We start from the raw sequence: 21,409 nt of genomic DNA, 5'->3' as shown, positions 1-21,409 counted from the left end.
GACATTGTGCTGTGGGAGGGGCGGTACCGAGGAAGCGCCGCATTATGGATGGGGGGCGGGGGGGGTGTCCGAGACACTCCATACTGTGGGAGGGGCGGTGCTGAGAACCTTCACGCTCCTCTCTACCCACCCCTCTTCCTCCTCCTGTCCTCCTCTACCGCCACTATGTCCTTCCCCACCCTCATTCCTCTCCTCCTCCTCCTCCTCCACGGAGTTTGTCCAACTGGGAAGAAATAGTGAGTGGGGTAAAGGGGAGGGTATGTGGACCCTTTGACACTGGCAATTTCTGGCAGTGGTCTGCCTCCGGGGCCGGAGCTGGGAACTGGGCTTCCCAGCAGCCTCCCTGGCCGAGCGGAGATCCACGCAACTCACGGGCGCCTCCTGTAGCTGGCATCGCGCCGTAGACCAGCGGCGGCCGGTCCCCGCCTGTTCCTGTCTGTGTCTGCAGTTACTCTGCACCTGACCAGGAGCGCTCTACAGTTGCGGCCTCGCTGGCCTCTGCAGTTACCCAGTGGCGCCGGTACCAATGCGCCGAATCTTCCATCGTCGGCGGATTGGTCACTCAGTGGACTTTCACGCACTGGACTGCGTCAATGAGGCTAGTGGATATTCATCTATTTGGATTCCAATGGACTAGTATAGTGGCGTTTCCAGTGGTCCATGCCCCAGTGCTCGGGCGTCGTCTTACCAAACACGGGGGTCTCGGGTGCGGCTTGATGGCTCGATGGAAAGTTCTGCCGAGTTTCCAGGAGGGAGTTACAGATATGGGGAGCGGGGTAGAGGCCGGAGGGTGTTACAGAGACGGGGAATGTTGTAGGGGCCAGCTGGGGGGTTACAAAGGAGGAGGTGCCTTGGGGGCCCAGGTCGTGGTTGTCACATATACGGTGAACTGCGAACCGCATAAATATTATTAGCCCGTATAGGGAAGTTCGTCATTGAGAATGAGCTTGTTTCCAGACCTAGAACCCACTGGCTGCTATAATTGGAGTCAGCAAGTCTGTAGAACCCGATAGATGAAAACAGCACTGAATAAGGCCCTTCGGCCTAACAGGTCCATTGCAACACTCGGGCCTATACATACAACAATCCTCTCCAACACTCACCAGATACCACCAGAAAACCAGCCTTGGGGTGCGGATTTAACCACTAACCAGCATGTCGTTGGGGTTTGTGAGGAACCCAGGCACAGTTACAAAGAGAAAGCGGAAATTCCACATGGACAGCAGAACAGGTCGGCATCGAACTCGCGTCTCTGCAGCTGGGAGACGGCAGTTTTGCCTGCTGCGCCAGTGCGAGGAATCGTGTTTAAGAAATTCGCACTTTGGACGCTGCAGACGTTGCAAATCTGTTTCCCGCCACCCACATCCCCCCCACCCCTCATCGCAACTATCGTTCAGGGAATTGGAAAGGACCACGTGAGGTTATCGTTTCGGATCAGTAATTGTCCTGGAGCGATTTTAGAATATATATATAAAAAAAGGAAAGTTGTGCATATGTTCGTCCAACTTTAACTGAAAGTTGATTTTGCCGTGGAGTAAACCCGAGAGAGTAAACCCTTCTTTACTGCGCTAAATGAGTGACTAAGTGATTCCTGCTGCTTTCTCTACTTGTATTTGACAGCCATTGTTCAAAAGCGTCTGAATCTTCAATTATCTAGCAGTCGGTGCAGAGTAGAAACGCTACCTGCAATCTACCATACACCAGCAGGCGGCGCAACGGGCAGAACCGCTGCCGCTCAGCTCCAACGACCAGGGTTCGATCCCACGATAGCTGGGAGATGGGGGAGAAGTATAAGCTGTCAGGTGACAGGTGTGACCATGACTGGGAAGGAAAACAAAGCTTGGAGGGGATAGGTAGAAGAAGTAAAAGGTGAAAAGGATTGAATCTGATAGGAGCAGGTTGTTGACCATGGAACAAAGGAAGGGAGGTTGGGAACCAAAGGAAGGTGATGGGCAGGTGAAGAGGAGAGAAGGGTTTTTTGTTTGTGCCTCTCATCTTGTGATACTTCCCCTACCGCCACATCCTTGCGCTCCTGTCCATTCTAGTCCTGAAGAAGGGTCTCAGACCAAACCGCCGAATCTATTCTCCTCCACAGATGCTGCCTGACCAGCAGAGTTCCTCCAGCATTTCCTGTGTTTTGCTCCAGATTTTCAGCATCTGCAGAATCTCTTGTGCGTCCGTTCACCAAAATAAAGGGAGTTGCTTTTAACGGTTAGAACCGCTTGGTAAAGAGCGCGACGGTATTACAGCCCAGGGCGTTCCGGAGTTGGCAGTTCAAATCCGGCGCCGTTCTGTAAATTGTACGTCTCCCTTACGGAATGAATGGGGTTTTCTCCAGACACCCCCTACTGGGTAGGTTAATTCATTTTAAATTGTTCCGTGGTTAAGGGTAGCTCGTAGACCTACTCCGTGCTGTGACGCCAAATAAAATAAAAATAACAATTGTTGCGTTAAATTGGTTTATTTTTGTCACATGAAGGTACAGTCAGAACTTTGTTTTGCCGTCCATGGAGATCATTTCACCACGTCAGTAGACAGATGTTCAGCAGCGAAAAGCAAAATCAGACAATAAAACCATAAGACGTAGGAGGCCATTCGGCCCATTGGGTCGTTTTGCCATTTCATCATGGCTGATCCATTTCCCTCTCACATCCATTCTCCCGCCTTCTCCCCATAATTTTTCATACCTTCACTAATCAAGAACCTATCAACCTCTGCCTTAAATACACCTGACCTCCACAGCCTGTTGTGGCAACGAATTCCACAAATTCACCGCCCTCTTGCTAAAGAAGTTCGTCCGAAATGGTGTCCCTCTATTCTGGGGCTGTGCCTCTGATCACAGACTCGACTATTTCATCCTCTCCATATCCACTCCTTCTAGGCCTTTCAACATTCGATAGGTTTCACTGAGACCCCCCCTCATTCTTCTAAGTTGCAGGGAATAAAGGCCCAGAGCCATCAGTCGCTCATCATACAATAAATCTTCCGTTCCCGGAATCATTTGCATGAAACTCCTCTGAATCAGCTCCAATGCCAGCACATCCATTCTTAAATAAGCGGCCTGAAACTGCCCACAGTACTCCAAGCGAGATTTATCTATCGTCTTATAACCCTTGGTATTACATACTTGCTTTTGTATTCTAGTCCTCTCGAAATAAGTGCTAACATTACATTTGCTTCCTCACCTCCGACTCAAACTGCAAATTAACCTCTAGGGAATCCAGCTCAACGACTCCCAAGTCCCTTTGTCATCGGATTTTTGAACTTTCTCCCCATTTAGAAAATAGCTTCTGCTTTTATTCCTTCCACCGAAGTGTATGACCGTAAACTTATTCCACTTACCACTTCTTTGTCCATTCTCCTAATCTGTCCAAGACCTTCTGCAGAGTCCCTGCTTCCCCAACACTATGCACCCACCACCTATCTTCGCGTCGTCCCCAGATTTGGCCATAAAGCCATCAATTGCAAATCATTCAAGTCATTGACGTACAATGTGAAAAGAAGCGGCCCCGATACTAACACCATTAGTCACCGGCAGACAACCGGAAAAGGCCCCCTTTATTCCTATTGTTTGCCTTTTGCCGATCAGCCACTGCTTTTTCCATGCCTGTAATTTCATGGGCTCTTAATTTGTTAAGCAGCCTCGTATTTGGCACCTTGTCAAAGGCCTTCTGAACATCCAAGTGCACAACCTCCACCCATTCTTCTTTGTCTATACTTGTCTGTTATTTTTTCCAGCAGATTTGTTCAGCAAGTTTTTCCCTTAAGGAAACAGTACTGATATGGCCTACTTTATTATGTGCTTCCAAGCACCCCGAAATCATATCCTTAACACTACTTGGCAGACGACATCTCATTGATTGACCTAACCTCAAACAATAACGAGGTGCCCTACAGGGAAGAAGTCATTTCTCTGACACAGTGGTGTCAAGAAAACAATCTCTCCCTCAAGGTCGCGGGAAAAAGGAGCTGGTTGTGGATTACAGGAGGAATGGGGACAGGCTAACCCCTATTGATATCAATAGATCTGGGGTTGAGAGGGTAAAAAGTTTTAAGTCCCTCGGCATCCACATCTGCACACGTGGTCTGTACACACCATCTGTGTGGTGAAAAAAAGCACCTCTTTCACCTCAGACAATTGAGGAAGATTAGTATGGACCCCCAAATCCTAAGAACTTTCTACAGGGGCACAATTGAGAGCATCCTGACTGGCTGAATCACTGCCTGATATGGGAACTGTACTAACCTCAATCGCTGGACTCTGCAGAGAGTGGTGTGGACAGCCCAGCTCATCTGTAGTTGTGAACTTCCCATGATTGAGGGCATTTACAAAGACAGGTGTGAAAAAAAGGGCCTGAAGGATCATTAGGGACCTAACCACAATCTATTCCAGCTGCTACCATCCGGGAAATGGTACTGCAGCATAAAAGCCAAGAGGTTCTGGGACAGCTTCTTCCAACAGGCCATTAGACTGATTAACGTGCTGATTTGAGTGTATCTCTATGTTACATTGACTGTCCTACTTATGATAAATTGTTATAAATTACTATGATTGCATATTGCACATTTAGATGGAGATGTAACATAACGATTTTCACTCCTCATGCATGTGAAGGATTTAAGAAATAAAGTCAATTCAATTCATTTCAGCATCTTCCCAACAATTGAGGTCAAACTAACTGGCCTGTAGTTTCCTTTCTTCTGCCTCTCCCCCCCTTTTTTTAATTAAACTTTTTTTATTCAGTTTTCAAATAATTACAGAAATAATAGAAAATATATGAAAAATATATATATACCCTACCCCCTCCCCTTAACCCCTCCCCTAACATCCCTATATAAAAAAGAAAGAAAGAAAGAAAGAAAGAAAGAAAGAAAGAAAGAAAGAAAGAAAGAAAGAAAGAAAGAAAGAAAGAAAGAAAGAAAGAAAGAAAGAAAGAAAGAAAGAAAGAAAGAAAGAAAGAAAGAAAGAGGAAAAAAAGAAAGAAGAAACAGATTGCCTGGATATCGGAAGATCCCCACATGCTCCATGGAGTTCGTAATAACTTTAGTATATATATATTTATTTCTTTCCCCAAATAACCAATTGTTTCATCTTCGGAGCACCTAGCTCTCCCCCTTCTTGAAGAGTGCAGTGATATTTGCAGTTTTCCAGTCCTCCAGAGGCATTCCAGAATCTAGCGAATACAGAATGAAGTGTAACAATAACAGAGAGTGCAGTACAGCTAACAAGGCGCAAGAACTCTGGCAAGGAAGATTGTGAGGTCATGGGTCCACCTTATGCTACCGCTGGAATCTGAAACCTTCGGTTCCGTGTCTACTTCAACCCCCTCATATTTGCATTAATCGGATTTTATCTTCCCCACATCGTTTTTGGTTGGCACGGATGAATAGGGCCAAAGAGCCTGTAATTCTCTGAAGGTCCCATACCTCCCACGACACGGACTGCTAGAAGAAAGCAGTGGGTTAAATGGTTCTTGTGGAGGTGAGGGGACGTTCCAACCAAACCTCAATTCGGGCTCGTCTTGGATAATTTACATATAACTTATATTCTGTGTGTTGTCTCTGCCCAGGGACACGTGATGCTGCTTTCCATTGTGCCCATCCCTCAGCAGTTTTTATGTTTTTTTTTATAAAAATCGTGTACTGTTGATGCATAGTGTGTTTTATCTGATGATCTGCGCCGGAGATGCTGCTGCAAAAAGTAAGTTTTTCAATGCCCATGTAGCTGCATGTATATCTGCATCTGACACCAAACTCTGCCAAACCCTTCTTTAGGACTGAGCGTAGATGGTCGGAGGTGAGGGTGAGCGGTGAGATGGGTGACAGGTGAAACCAGAGGTTGGCAGAGGGATCCAAACGGGGGGGGGGGGGGGAGTGAGTCCCTGGGTGGTCCACCGGGGGGGGGGGGGTGGCAAATGACTTGAGGATGTGGAGGAGAGTATCACTGAAGAATTCAATGTTCAAAACTAAGGACAAAATGGAGTTTATTGTCACCTGCACAAACGTGCACAGGAGCAATGTAAAACTTTCTTTCACCGGCATCACGTCAGATAAACGGTATTCACAAGAAAAAAAATACAACTTATACACAGCTTTTACAAATAAAATCACAATTAGAACAAAAAGTATATACATTTTGATGCAAATTGTTTATAAGATCACAAGACATAGGAGCAGAATTAGGCCACTCAGCCCATCAAGTATGCTCCGGCTACATTATTTTCTCCTCAACAGCATTCTGCTGCCTTCCCCCTGCAACCTTCCGCGCCCTTAATATCAAGAACCCATCATCCTCCGCCTTACATGCACCCAATGACCTGCCCTTCACAGCCGCCTGTGGCGGCGAATTCTATAGTTTCACCACCATCTAGTCGCTATGGTGTTACTCTATGGAGGTAGTGATTAAGGGTTTATTTAGATACTCAGTGCGGAACAGGTCCTTCCGGTCCTGTTTAACCCGAACCTAATCGCGGTACAATGAGCAATGACCAATGAACCTACTAAGTCTTTAGACTGGGAGGAAACACAGACTCACACCGGAAGGAACATACGGAATTGGTTACAGACACGTCGGATTTGTACTCCATAGCTAACCGTACGCTACCGTGGCAATGCCGGTTGGTTTAAGAACCGAATAAGGGTAGTAGCTGTTCCTGAACCTGGTGACGTGGGACTTCAGGCTGCTGTTCCTCCTGCCCGACGGCAGGAGCGAGAAGATGGCATGGCCTGCATGCTGGAGGTCTTTAAGGATGCCTTCTCGACGTTGTAGACCATTCAGGCAGAATATGAGGTGCTGTCGCTATCGATTTGTGTTTGGCCCCACTCTGGCCATGGAGAAGACAGGCTGGTCTGCGACTGGGAAGAGGAGTTAAAACGATTAGCAACATCAGGAAGTTTGTCAACAACCAACGTGCAATAAAAAAGACGAACTGTGGAAAAATTTTAAAAAAAATACTGAGAACCTACGTTGTAAAGAGTCATTGCAAGTGAGTCTGTGGGTTGTGGAGTCAGTTCGGAGTTGTGGTGAGTGAAGCATCGACGCCGGTTCAAGCGCCTGAACGCAATGTTCTAATGGTGTTCCTAAATCCAGTGGTGTAGGGTCTAAGGCTTCTGCTTCTCCGGCCCGATGGTCGTAGGGAAAAGAGAGGATGGTCCGGATGGTGATGGACGATAGAGTCCCCCTGACCAGCTGAGCTCCCCCACTATTTTCTGTCTGTTGCTCAAGATTTCCAGCATCTGCAGGGTCTCTGTGCGCCGTTGGACTGTAGAGCCCGGAGAACATCACTATGGGGCGCTGGGTAGCCATTGGCAACTCCATTCGATTCTAATCCAGTACCGATCTGAAAATTCCAGCTCTGCTACGTCTCCAGTTGGTTTGTCCCCCTCGACTGCACCAGAGTCATTATGTTTATTCTGTCCTATACATTATGCATAATTTATGTTAATCCAAATTTGTGTTAATTTATGTTTGCTGGGTCTGCTGCTGTAATAAGCCCATTTTCTTGGCTTTTGTGCCCCGTTTCGAGGTTTTTGACATAACGAGCCGGCGCAGGTTTCTTTCACTGAAGTTTCCTGTTTTCGCTTCTTACAGAACAATCTCCGATGTGAAATAATCGCCCTGGTTCCCTCCCACTGCATTGGTTCCGATTCACTGTGCAGGGTTTTGTGAAGTATTTGATCGTTTTACAATGGGGGGAGGGTCGGTGCTGCAATATCCTGGAGAGCATTTTTTTTATTTTTGGCAGTCTCGCAGTTTTGCAACAAGAGCGGCCGCTGCCTTCCAGCTCAGACACGGGTTCACTCTTGGTCTCCCGCGCTCTCTACGTGGATTTTGGACGTTTTCCCTGTGACTGGGTGAGTGATCGGGATTCTTCTCGTAACCCATCGGCGTGAAAAGTCGGTGATTTAAACAGCCGCCGTAAATACCCCAGGGGAAGAGATGATGGGAGCGGTGTGGGATTAGTATATATCAGAGCCGATACAGACTCAGCGGGCGGAAAGCCCTGATCAGTGGAGTGTCAGCCGGGGAACGTGGTTATGTCATGGTGAAGGGGCAATCACAGCGCGCGCTAACACACCAAGCCGGGGATGCATTAGGCGCTGGGCTCGGAGTAATGTAAAACCCCGGACCAGAGTAACTTGCACTGGAAGAAGTATCGTCCTCTCCTACTTACGGCCCGATCCTGAATACTTCAGCAGGACACCCTCCCAATCCCGCCTCTCCCCCACCCCCCACCAATTCTCCAGTCCCTACCCGGGATACACACCAGATGAGGGGTCATGTCCAACTTCCCCTCATAGATCCGGTGAGTCATCACCTTTTGCTAGTCCTAGCAACACGTACAACAAGCTGGAGGTCGGCAGCATCCGTGGAAACGAGCAGTCAACGTATCGGGCCGAGACCTTTCGTCAGGACTGAAGAGGGTGGGGTGAGGGTGGGAAGGAGAAAGCTGGTAGGTGCCCGGTGAAATCGAAGAGTCGGAGAGAGGCGGAGATCACAGAGGGTGCGCAATGAGAAAGGGTCTCACTGAACTCCCGTCGAAAAGAAGATTTAAACTTCTTCAGGGTGGGCATACCTCGAAGAGACTTCGCAACGGAGTAACGAATCGTAGACACGAAGTACACCTCAGATGCTGTGGTCAAAGCAACACGTACAACACCCAGCCGGTGGTACTTGTTGCTTTGACCACAGCATCTGCAGTGCACTTTGTGTTTAAAGCCAGTCCTAATCGCCTGCAATCGTCCCACATCCCTCTACCGTTCGCATGCAAAGTACCTGGATGTTGTTAATGTACCTGCCTCAGCCACTTCCTTAGCACCTCGGTCCATTGAAAGCTGCCCCTCCGTTTCCTACTAAATGTCTCCCCTCTCACCTTAAACCTATGTCCTCTAGATTCTGATTCTCCAACCCCGGGAAAGACTGATCAAACTGTGTACCGCCTTTATAAGGTCACCCCTCACTCCATTGGGAAAGAAGTCCCAACCCCCTCCCCCCCCCCGTAACTCAGTCCCTCGACTCCCAGCAAATCGTCACAAATCTCCTGTGCACTCTTTCCAGCTAAATGTCATATTTTCTGTAACAGGGTGACCAAAACTGAGCCCATCGATGTCATATACAACTGTCCTCCCACAGCCAGCCTATTCCCCCCTGTGCAGAGGAACGTCTTCCTCATCATAGTTCCTTTCACCTCGGGACAACCTATCTTCCTGACTGCAAGCATCTCCATCTGACTCCAACGCTCCCCACCACAGCCTCACTGAACACCTACAGTCCCTCAGAGTCCCTTCAGCCCAACTGGTCCATGCTTGAAAAGATGCTCATCAGAGCCAGTCCCGTTTGCCTGCATTTGGCCTCTATCCTGCTAGCCCTTTCCTATTCATGTCAGAGAGAGGGGGATAACTCTCTTTTAAACATTGTAACTGTACCTGCCTCAAGAACCTCCTCTGTGAATGCATGTGTTTCCTCTGGGTGCTCCGGTTTCCTCCCAGTGTCCAAAAGCATACCAGCTGGTAGGAGGCTTGCTTGTGTTGCGATTTGTGTGTGTTTCTCTTTCTCTCTCTGTGCATTGTTGTCTGTTGGTCTTTTTTTAATGGGTTCTTTCAGGTTTCTTGTTTTGTGGCTGCCAGCAAGGAGATGACTCTCAAGGTTGTATAAACTATACATACTTCAATAGTAAATGTACTTCGAACGTCTTAATTGGTCTTTGTAAATTGTACCATGAGTAGGCTAGGGTTACAGGCTAGCACAGCTCAAATGGCCAGAAGAGCCTATTCACACTGTAGCTCAATAAATCAATTGTAAAAATTCGCCTCTACATCCATCAATTTCAGTGTTGCCTCTCAGATTCCCTTTAAATATTTCCCCTTTCACCTTAAACCAATGCCATCCAGTTTCAAACTCCCCTATATGGGAGAAAAATCATTATTGAAGCCCATCATGATTTTGTGAACCTCTACCCCTATGATCTCCCCTTATCCTCATTCCAGGGAAACCATCCCACCCTTTCTGGTCTCTCCTTATAACATAATCTCTCCAGTCCCGGTAACATTCTGGTAAAACTTTTCAGAATCAAAATCAGGTTTATTATCACTGGCATGTGACAGGAAATCAGGCTTAATATCAACAGCATATGTCATGAAAATTGTAGTTTCACAGCAGCAGTACATTGCAACACATAATAATAGAATCTATCCTTACAGTAAGTATATACAATGTAAGTTAAGTCATTAGTGCAAAGGGAGAAGGAACAAAATACTGAGGAAGTGTTAATGGGTTAACTGTCCATTCAGAAATCTGATAGGGGAGGGGAAGATTCAGCTCCTAAAATGTTGACTGTGTGACTTCAGGCTCTTGTACTACCCCCCCCCCCCCACCCCTGATGCCACAAATAAAAGGAGGGCAAATACTGGGCATTGGGGGTCCTTAATGATGGATGCCACTTTTTTGAGTCATCACCTTTTGAAGATGTTCACGATGTTGGTGAGGGCCCATGATGGAGCTTACAACTTTCTGCAACTTGTTCTGATCCTGTGCAGTGGGCCCTCCTACTAGATGGTGATGCGACCAATTCAAAGGCTCTCCACAGTACATCTGTAGAAATTTGTGAGTGTATTTGGTGACATACCAATTGTCCTCAAACTCCGAATGAAATGTCATCACTGTCGTGCTTCCTTTGTAATTGCATCAATATGTTGGGCAAAGGATAAATCCTCAGAGCTGTTGACACCCAGAAACTTGAAACTGAACTCCCTTTACTCTTCTGATCCCTCAGTGAAAATTTGTGTGTGTGTGTGCGCTCCTTCGACTTCCACTTCCTAAAGTCCACAATAAATTCTTTGGTCTTACTGACATTGACTGTGAATTTGTTGCTGCAACAATACATAACCGGCAGCCTCTCCAACTTAATGCCACCCTTCCTGTTGCTGGGTGACCCGTGTAGACAGGTTTGGAGAGAGAACTTTTTGTATATTGGCCTTCGTAAATAAATGTGTTGCATACAGGAGATGGGACATTATGTTGAAATTGTGTAAGATGTTGGGAAGGTCTAATTTGGTTTATTGTGTGAAGTTTTGCTCACCTACCTTCAGGAAAGATATCAATAAGATTGGAAGAGTACAGAGAAAATGTACAAAGACGTTGCTGGTACTTGAGGACCTGAGTTATAGGGAAAAGTTGAATAGGTTAGGACTTTATACCCTAGAATTTAGAAGAATGAGGGGAGATTTGATAGGGATATAAAAAAGTATGACGGGTATAGATGGAGTAAGTGCAAGCAGGCTTTTTTTCCACTGGAGTTAGGTGGGACTAGAAATAGATGTCATAGGTTAAGGGCAAAAGGTGAAATGTTTAAGGTGAACATGATGGGGAACTCCTTCACTCAGAAGGTGGTGAGAGTGTGGAACAAGCTGTCATTGGAAGCAGGGATGTGGGTTTGATTTCTACATTTAATACAAGTTTGGATAAGTGAATGAATGGAAGGGGTATGGAGGGATATGATCCAGGTGCAGTCAGTGGGACTTGGCAGGTTATTAGCTCAACAAGGTATAGATGGGCCAAAGAGACTCTTTCTGTGCTATAGTACTCTTGACCTGATCTGCTCATAACACTCTGTATGTTTACCCAACATCCTGTGTAGCTGTAACATGACATTTGCAACTCCTGATCTCAGTACCCTGGCTGATGAAGACCAGCAAGTCAAATGTCTTCTTCACCACCCATAGTGTCACTATGTAACCAATCCCTCTACCCACCAGACCAGAGAAATTTCTTCTGCCTCCCCTCTTGTATCTCTCTGAAGGTGTGGTGGCAGATGAGTCTTTTATCACATACTCATGGATGCAATGAAACTCCAGAGTAAACGGTACATATGGCAATCAGTAAGACTGTCATCCCTTTAGGAGCATCCCTTGCTCTCTCTGGGATGAGGCCTTTGGCATTTCTGTAGCACTGGGTGTTTACAGGGTGGGGTTGCTAGTCCCATGCCCAATCTGTCTCCTTTCGCAGTTGGGCAGAGACGGTCCACGGCAGAGTTATGGTAATAATAAATTCAGTGATGAGCACAAAACAGTGAAGACACTATAGTGCTGTCTGAGACAGTGCAGAGAGAAATGGTCTAGTGAGAAAAACAGGATAAATGAGAGATTTGGCTCCAAGAACGTGGCAGTCTTACTCAGTAGGAGATGGTAGAAATGGTTTACTTTTACTGAAATTCAGTGAAAAGCTTCTCTTGCATACTGTTCATACAGGTTAAATCATTACTCAGTGCATTGAGATACAAGGTAAAGCAATAACAGAATGCAGGATAAAGTGTAACAGTTACAGAGAAAGTGCAGTGCAGGCAGGCAATACAATGCAGATTGTGAGGTCAAGTCTCTACCTGATCGTACGAGGGAACTATGCAATAGATTTATAGCAGTGCATAGAAGTTGTGAGCCTGGTGGTACATGCTTTCAGGCTTTTGTAACTTCAGCCTGATGGGAGGCAGAGAAGAGAAAACGTCTGCACTGGGTAGGGTCTTGGATTATGCTGGCTTCTTTACTGAAATAGTGAGAAGTGTAGACAGAGTCCATGTAGGGGAGGCTGGCTTCTAAGACGTGCTGAGTTGTGTTCAGAACTCTCTGCAGTTTCTTGTGATCATGAGCAGAGCAGTTGCCGTACCAAGCGGTGATGCATCCAGATAAAATGCTCTCTGTGGCGCAACAATGAAAGTTGGCAAGGGTTGACTGGGAACATGCCAAATTTCTGTCCCTGAAGATGTGGAAGAGATGATTGCTTCAGGAATCTGACAGCAGAGCGAAAGAGGCTGCCCTTAAATCCTGATGCATGCTTTCAACCCAAACTGTCGATGGTCTCTCTCTCTCTCTTTCTCTTTATATATATTTATCTATCTCTCTCACTCTCCCTCTCCCTCCATCTGTCTCTATCTTTCCACCTCTATCTATCTATCACTCTCTTGCTCTCTCTCTTTCTCTCTCTGTCCCTCTTGAGCTATCTATCTTTCACACTTTTCTCACTATCCGTCGGGCTAATGTCAAATTTTTCCACCCACCCACCTTCCCCTCACCTGCTCTCACCTATCACATTCCAAGTTGTACTTTTCTCCCACCTTCCTTTCTAGTCCTGATGAAGAGTCTCAGGCCAAAACTTCCACTGTTCATTCCCATCCATAGGTGTTGCCTGAAATGCTCAGATCCACCATTGTTTTGTGTGTGTTGTTATTTTCTGTGATGCACTGGTGGGACAGATTGAAGAAAGTGAGGAGAGAGAAAGAGAATGAAAAGAAGAGAACCATGTTAACACCAGAAGCCAAATAAAATTGCAAGTAATATGATCTTATTCCAGGAATTGATTGTAGGCTTCAGGAAGGGGGAGTCAACATACCCTGGGCCCAACATATTTACACAATTACTAAGAAGCCACAAGAGTAGCTATATTTCATTTGGAGTTTGAGAATTGGCATGTCACCAAAGCGACTTGTAAATTTCTACAGAGGTACTGTGGAGAGAATTCTAACTCCCTGCCTGGTATGGCAGGGCCACTGAACAGGATCAGAAAGTTACAAACTCAGTCAGATCCATGGGCACAAGCCTTCCTACAACCCAGGACACCTCATGAAAGCAGCATTCATCATTACAGATCTCTACACCCAGGACATGTCATCTTCTCATTGCTACCATCGAGGAGGAGGTAGAAGAGCCTGAAGACACACACTCAACATTTTGGGAACAGCTTCTTCTGCTCTGCTCCATCAGATTTCTGAATGGACAATGAATCCAAGAACTACATCTGATTTTCCCCTTCTCCTTCTGCATTACTTATTTAATTTCTACATACTGTACATATAAGTGTATAGATTTGTAATTTGTATTTTTTATTATTATGTACTGCTGCTGCAAAATGGCAAATTTCATGACATGTGCCAGTGGTATTAAAGCTGATTCTGCTTCTGGTAAACTTCACTTCCTCAGAACTTCTCTATTCCTCGCTGAGAGAAAAGAAAGGGGGATGGGGAAGAGAGAGAGAGAGGGTGCAGAGCAACATACACAAAATGCTGGTGAAACTCAGCAGGTCAGGCAGCATCTGTAGATATGAATAAGCAGTTGATGTTGCAGGCTGAAAAAATTCATGCGAGAGAGAGAGGCAAAATTAGGGATGGGGGTAATTGCTGGCCTGGGAATTTTGTGTTGAAAGAGCAGGAAGGTGGGTGGATCGTGTGTGTGGTACACTGAGTGGACACTGAGCTCTCACACTGTGTTTGGAGATGATCCACCCTGAGTAGCATTTCATTATGATTACTCAAGACTTTATGAGCCTCTGCCAAAGGACTTTGAACTTTGAACACTGCTGAGGCTGAGCCTGTTGGGGTGGGGATGGAGGGGAGGGGAATCCCAGTGCTCAGCTGATGGAGATCTCTGCACCGCCTAGGTTACAGTCCTTGACAGAAGTCATTAGGATGTGGGCACCAGAAACCCACACTCACTCTGTGCCTGAGGTGAGGGGAGGGGGGAGGGTTTCAGGCCTGGAAGTGAGAGTCTGGGTGGATGGGGTGATGATTGAGCAGGCTGCTCTATCCTGGATGGTGTCAAGGGTTGATGGAGCTGCACTCACCCAGGCCAGCTGAGAGTGTTCGAACCCACTCAATGGGTTAAATTTGTTGTTACCTGCCCAAGTCCATGTGTGCACAGGTGCAATGAAAAGCTGACTTCCAGCAGCATCACAGATGCAGAGCATCAGATGAGCAACATCTGAAAGGATACAGACAAGATTTGATTCGGAGCAAGAAGGCTGCGAGTCAACGGCTGATTTTTCGGAGCGAAGGGAGTTTTTTACTACTTGGGGTTAAAGAGACTGCGCAGTAGCGTGACGTCAGTCAGTAGCGTGACGTCAGTCAGTAGCGCGCGGAAGGTTTAAAAAAGAAGACCACTGTATCCAGCGGGCAGCGGAGTGAGAGGGCTTTGGCTCAACAGTTTAGGTGGTAACGGGATGAGGCGAGGTAAGTTTAACTGTGTTAACTGCAGAAAGGAGGTAGTATGTGTGTGAGGCCAGTTTTCTGTGCTCAGTGTCAGATGTGGGAAGTTCTGGAGTCTCCCAGCCTTTCGGACGGCCATATCTGCACCCGATGTGTCGAACTGCAGCTCCTGAGGGACCGAGTTAGGGAACTGCAGATGCAGCTCGATGACCTTCGCCTGGTCAGGGAGAGCGAGGAGGTGATAGAAAGGAGTTACAGGCAGGTAGTCACACCAGGGCCATGGAAGACAGACAGGTGGGTCACAGTAAGAAGGGGGAAGGGGAAGAGACAGGTGCTAGAGAGTACCCCTGTGGCTGTACCCCTTGACAATAAGTACTCCTGTTTGAGTACTGTTGGGGGGGGGGGGAACAGCCTACCTGGGAGAAGCAACAGTGGCCGTGCCTTTGGAACAGAGTCTGGTCCTGTGGCTCAGTAGAGTAAGGAAGGGAAGAGGAAGGCAGTAGTGATAAGGGAATCTATAGTTAGGGGGTCAGACAGGCAATTCTGTGGACGTAGGAAAGAAACTCGGATGGTAGTTTGCCTCCCAGGTGCCAGGGTTTGGGATGTTTCGGATCATGTCCAAGATATCCTACGGTGGCAGGGAGAACAGCCAGAGGTCGTGGTACATATTGGTACCAATGACATAAGTAGGAAAAGGGAAGAGGTCCTGAAAAAAGGTGTCAGATCTCTCAGTGGGAGAGCATTTTGGAGACAGTGATCATAATTCTATCTCCTTTACAATAGCATTGGAGAGATAGGGACAGACAAGTCAGAAAAGCATTTAATTGGAGTAAGGGGAATTAGGAGGATATCGGGCAGGAAATTGGAGGCTTAAATTGGAAACAGATGTTCTCGGGGAAAAGTACGGAAGAAATGTGGCAAATATTCTGGGGATATTTGTGTGGAGTTCTGTATAGGTACGTTCCAATGAGGCAGGGAAGTTTTGGTAGGGTACAGGAACCGTGGTGTACCAAGGCTGTAATAAATCTAGTCAAGAAGAAAAGAAAAGCTTACAAAAGCTTCAGAGAGCCAGGTAATGTTAGACATCTAGAAGATTATAAGGCTAATAGGAAGGAGCTTAAGAAGGAAATTAGGAGAGCCAGAAGGGGCCATGAGAGGGCCTTGGCAGACAGGATTAAGGAAAACCCAAAGGCCTTCTACAAGTATGTGAAGAGCAAGAGGATAAGATGTGAAAGAATAGGACCTATCAAGTGTGACAGTGGGAAAGTGAGTATGGAACCGGAGGAAATAGCAGAGATAATTAATGAATACGTTGCTTCAGTATTCACTATGGAAAGGGATCTTGGCAATTGTAGTGATGACTTTCAGCAGACTGAAAAGCTTGAGCATGTAGTTATTAAGAAAGAGGATGTACTGGAGCTTTTGGAAAGCATCAAGTTGGGTAACTCACCAGGACCAGATGAGATGTACCCCAGGATACTGTGGGAGGCAAGGAAAGAGATTGCTGAGCCTCTGGCGATGATCTTTACTTCATCAATGGGGACGAGAGAGGTTCTGGAGGATTGGAGAAATGCGAATGTAGTTCCTTTATTCAAGAAAGGGAGTAGAGACAGCCCAGGAAATTATAGACCAGTGAGTCTTACCTCAGTACTTGGTAAGTTGATGGAGAAGATCCCGAGAGGCAGGATTTGTGAACATTTGGAGAGGTATAATATGATTAGGAGTAGTCAGCATGGCTTCGTCAAGGGCAGGTCATGCTTTATGAGCTTGATTGAATTTTTTGAAGATGTGACTAAACATATTGATGAAGGAAGAGCAGTAGATGTAGTGGATATGGATTTTAGCAAGGCATTTGATAAGGTACCCCATGCAAGGCTTATTGAGAAAGTAAAGAGGCATGGGATCCAAGGGGTCATTGTTTTGTGGATCCAGAACTGGCTTACCCACAGAAGGGGTTGTAGACGGGTCATATTCTGCATGGAGGTCAGTCACCAGTGGGGTGCCTCAGGGATCTGTTCTGGGACCCTTACTCTTCGTGATTTTTATAAAGGACCTGGATGAGGAAGTGGAGGGATGGGTTAGTAAGTTTGCTGGTGACACAAAGGTTGGAGGTGTTGTGGATAGTGTGGAGGGCTGTCAGAGGTTACAGTGACATTGATAAGATGCAAAACTGGGCTGAGAAGTGGCAGATGAAATTCAACTCAGATAACTGTGAAGTGGTTCATTTTGGTAGGTCAAATATGATGCCAGAATATAGTATTAATGGTAAGACTCTTGGCAATGTGGAGGATCAGAGGGATCTTGGGGTCCGAGTCCATAGGACACACAAAGCAGCTGCACAGGTTGACTTTGTGGTTAAGAAGGCATACAGTGTATTGGCCTTCATTAATCGTGGAATTGAATTTAGGAGCCAAGAGGTAATGTTGCAGCTATATAGGACCCTGGTCAGACCCCACTTGGAGTACTGTGCTCAGTTCTGGTCGCCTCACTACAGGAAGGATGTGGAAGCCATAGGAAGGGTGCAGAGGTGATTTACAAGGATGTTGCCTTGGATTGGGGAGCATGCCTTCTGAGAATAGTTTCAGTGAACTCACCCTTTTCTCCTTGGAGCGACGGAGAATGAGAAGTGACCTGACAGAAGTGTATAAGATGATGAGAGGCATTGATCACGTGGATAGTCAGAGGCTTTTTCCCAGGGCCGAAATGGTTGTCACAAGAGGACACAGGTTTAAGGTGCTGGGGACTAGGTACAGAGGAGATGTCAGGGGTAAGTTTTATTACACTGAGAGTGATGAGTGCATGGAATGGACTGCCAACAACAGTGGTGGAGGCGGACATGATAGGGTTTTTTAAGAGACTTTTAGATAGGTACATGGAGCTTAGTAAAATAGAGGGCTATAGGTAAGCCTAGTAATTTCTAAGGTAGGGACATGTCCGGCACAACTTTGTGGGCCGAATGTCCTGTATTGTGCTGTAGGTTTTCTATGTTTCTATAAATATAGCCAATGACTTGGCCCACACAACCATATCTGGCAATGAATTACACAGATTCACCACCTTCTGGCTAAAGAAATCCCTCCTCATCATTGTTCTAAATAGATGCTCCTCTGTTCTGAGGCTGTGCCCTCTGGTCCTAGATCCACCCACAATGGGAAACATCTTCTCCAAAAGCACTCTATACAGGATTTCAGTATACAATAGGTTTCAATGAGATCATATTTCATCTTTTAAACCAACCGGTACAGGCCCAGAGCCATTCAACACTCTTCATACGTTAACTCTTTCATTCCTGGGATCATTCTCAAAAACCCCTTCTTGACCCTCTCAGATGCTAGCACATCTTTGCTGAGGTACGGGGTCCAAAAACACTCACAATACACCAAGTGTGGTCTGACTAATACTTTATAAACCTTCAGCATTACATCCTTGCCTTCGTATTCTAGTCCTCTCTAAATAAATACTAACTTTCTTCCTTACCAACCGCTCAGTCTGCAAGTTAACCTTTAATGAATCCTGCACAAGGACTCCCAAGTTCCTTTATACCTGATTTTTAATTTTCTCCCCATTCAGAAAATAATCCATACCTTTGTTCCTCCTACCAAACTGAATGACCATACACTTCTCAATATTATATTCCATCTGCCATTTTCTTGCCAATTCTGCAGACATCCTGATTGGTGTTTGGTTGTATAGTAGGTGATTTTAACCTCCCATATATTGACTGTAGCACCCATACTGTAAAAGGTCTAGATGGGATCGAGTTTGTCAAATGTGTTCAGGAAAGGTTCCTGAATCAGTACACAGAAGTCCCAGTGAGAGAATGTGCAATATTTGATCTCCAATTAGGGATTGAGACAGGGCAAGTGAAAGAATCATTCATTTAGGGGAACTCATTGCATCTAGTGATCAGAATATCACTAGTTTCAAAGTAAATATGCAAAAATATAGGACAGGCCTATGGGTTGAGATTCTAAATTGGAGAAACAGGTCCTTGCGATCTTCATACACCGAGCTCAAAAAAAGTGACAAAACGGGCTTTAACATCGTAAACCATTAGGTTGTTGGTATGTCTCCCGCTCGCTGTGAAAATGGGGGACACCTCCCTCTCCCTTGCCAGGCACCGATGGCACCGATGTTCCGTTTTTTTTTATTGGTGGGGGGAGGGGGGACTGTTGCTCATTGCCACCTACACACTGGGGGGGGGGCTTTGGGGTTCTCACGTTTAATTGTCGTTCATTCTTTGGGGCACTTCTCTGTTTTTGTAGATGTTTGCAAAGAAAAAGCATTTCAGGATGTACATTGCATACATTTCTCTGACATTAAATTTGAACCTTTTGATGGTATCCAAAAGGACATGGCAAGTGTGGATTGGGACAGGCTGTTTTCTGGCAAAGGTGTACTTGGTAAGCAGGAGGCCTTCAAAACTAAAATTTTGAGAGTACAAAACTTGTACGTGCCTAAAAGGGAAAGATAACAGGTTTAGGGAACCTTGATTTTCAAGAGATATTGAGGCCTTGGTTAAGAAAGAAAAGGTGTATAGCAGGTATAGACAGGTAGTAACAAATGAGGTACTTGAGGAGAAGGAGAAATGCAAGAGAACACTTAAGAAAGAATCAGGAAGACTCAGAGAAGGCTCTGGTCTACCAGACCAGGTGAAGAAGAATCCTAAGAGATTCTACAGGTATGTTAAGAGCAAAAGGATTGGAAGGGACAACATTGGTCCTCTGGAAGATCAGAATGGTAATCTGTGCATGGAGCCAAAGGAGATGAGGAAGATCTTAAATTGATTTTTTGGCATCTATGTTTACTCAGGAGGTGGACTCTATAGAAGTGATACAAAGCAGTATCAACATCATGGACCAAATACAGATTACAGAGGAGGAGTTGATTGCTGTCATGAGGCAAATTAGGGCAAATAAATCCCCAAAGTTGACAAAGTGTTTTCTTTGACCCTTGTCAGGCAAGTGCAGAAATTGCAGGGACCCTAGCAGAGATATTAATAATCCCTAGCTGCCGGTGAGGTTGTGGAGGACTGAGGACAGCAAATGTTGTTCTGCTGTTTGGGAAAGGTATTGGAAGGTAATCTAAGGGACCAGATATTTACTGTAAGTATTTGGATGGACATGGACTGATTAATGGTCTTCATGGCTTTGTTCATGCCTAACTGACCTTATACAGTTTTTCAAGGAAGTTACCAGGAAAGTTAATGAAGGCAAGACAATTGACAAGGTCCCACGTGGAAAGTTGGTCAAGATGGTTCAGTCTCTCAGCATTCAGGATGAGGTAGTAAATAGGATTAGACATTAGCTTTGTGGGAGAAGACAAAGAGTGGTAGTAGATGGTTGCCTCTCTGACTGGAGGCCTGTGACCAGTGGAGTGCCGCAGAGATCACCCTTGGGTCCATTGTAGTTTGTAATAATTATATTACAAATATCTCTATATTAATCATCTGGACGATAATGTGGTTAACTAGGTCAGCAAATTTGCAGATGATACCAAGATTGGGGTGCAGTGGAAGACTATCAGGGCTTGTAGCAGGATCTGAACCAGCTGGAAAAATGGGTTGAAAAATGACAATAGAATTTAAATCAGACAAGTTTGATTAACCAAGGTGGGTCTTACACTGTGAATACTCGGAGCGTAGTCGAACAAAGGGATCTGACTACTGGTCCATAAATCAATGAAGGTGGCATCACAGGTAGTTACGGTCAAAAAGAAAGTCTTTGCCACTTCAGTCTTCATAAATCAAAGTACTGAATACAAAGATTGGGTATTATGTTGAAGTTGTATAACGCATTAGTGAGGCCTAATTTGGAGTATTGGTGCAGTTTTGGTCTCCTACCTACAGGAAAGATGTAAGTAAATTTGAAAGAGTACAGAGAAAGTCTACAAGGATGTTGCCAGGTTACAATGGAGCACCTGAGGTAAAAGGGAAGACTGCATAGTTTAGCATCTTATTCCTTGGAACATAGAAGATTAAAGGGAGATTTGATAAGGATGTACAAAATTATGAGTGGTTCAGATAGAGAAAATGCAAGCAGGCTTTTTCCACTGTGACTGTCTGGGACTATAACTAGAGGTCATGAATTAAGGGTAAAAGGTGATAAGTTTAAGGGGAAAGTGAATGGAAACTTCTTCACTCAGAGGAGAGAGTGTGGAATAAACTGCCAGCACAATTTCAATGTTTAAGAGAAGTTTGGATAGGTACATGGATGGTAGGGGCATGGAGGACTATGGTCCGGGTGCAGGTCAATGGGAGTACTGTATGCAGTTTAAATGGTTCGGCATGGACTAGATGGGCCAAAGGGACTATTTCTGTGCTGTATTTTTCTATGACTCTATGCTTCCTCAACACTGCCTGCCCTTCCACCTATCTTCATATTCTCTAAAATCTTGGCCACAAAGCCATCAATTCTGTCATCCAAATCACTGACATATGA

The 21,409-nt window shown here is 45.7% G+C and overlaps 1 protein-coding gene across 1 annotated transcript in view; it reads left to right on the top strand.

Annotated features, from left to right (window-relative positions):
- The first annotated feature begins 7,577 nt into the window (after nt 1-7,577).
- The window catches only part of tlr18 (toll-like receptor 18), a 55,466-nt gene continuing 41,634 nt past the window's right edge, over nt 7,578-21,409 (top strand). The window contains exon 1 of the mRNA XM_059980282.1: nt 7,578-7,854. The gene's annotated coding sequence lies outside the window, so the exon portion shown is untranslated. The remainder of the gene's footprint in view (nt 7,855-21,409) is intronic.

This window comes from Hypanus sabinus, chromosome 9 (genome assembly GCF_030144855.1).
Source record: "Hypanus sabinus isolate sHypSab1 chromosome 9, sHypSab1.hap1, whole genome shotgun sequence".
In the NCBI taxonomy this organism is placed as follows: Eukaryota; Metazoa; Chordata; class Chondrichthyes; order Myliobatiformes; family Dasyatidae; genus Hypanus; species Hypanus sabinus.
Note: the sequence above shows the minus strand (reverse complement) of the source record. Positions and strands in the feature narration are given on the sequence as shown.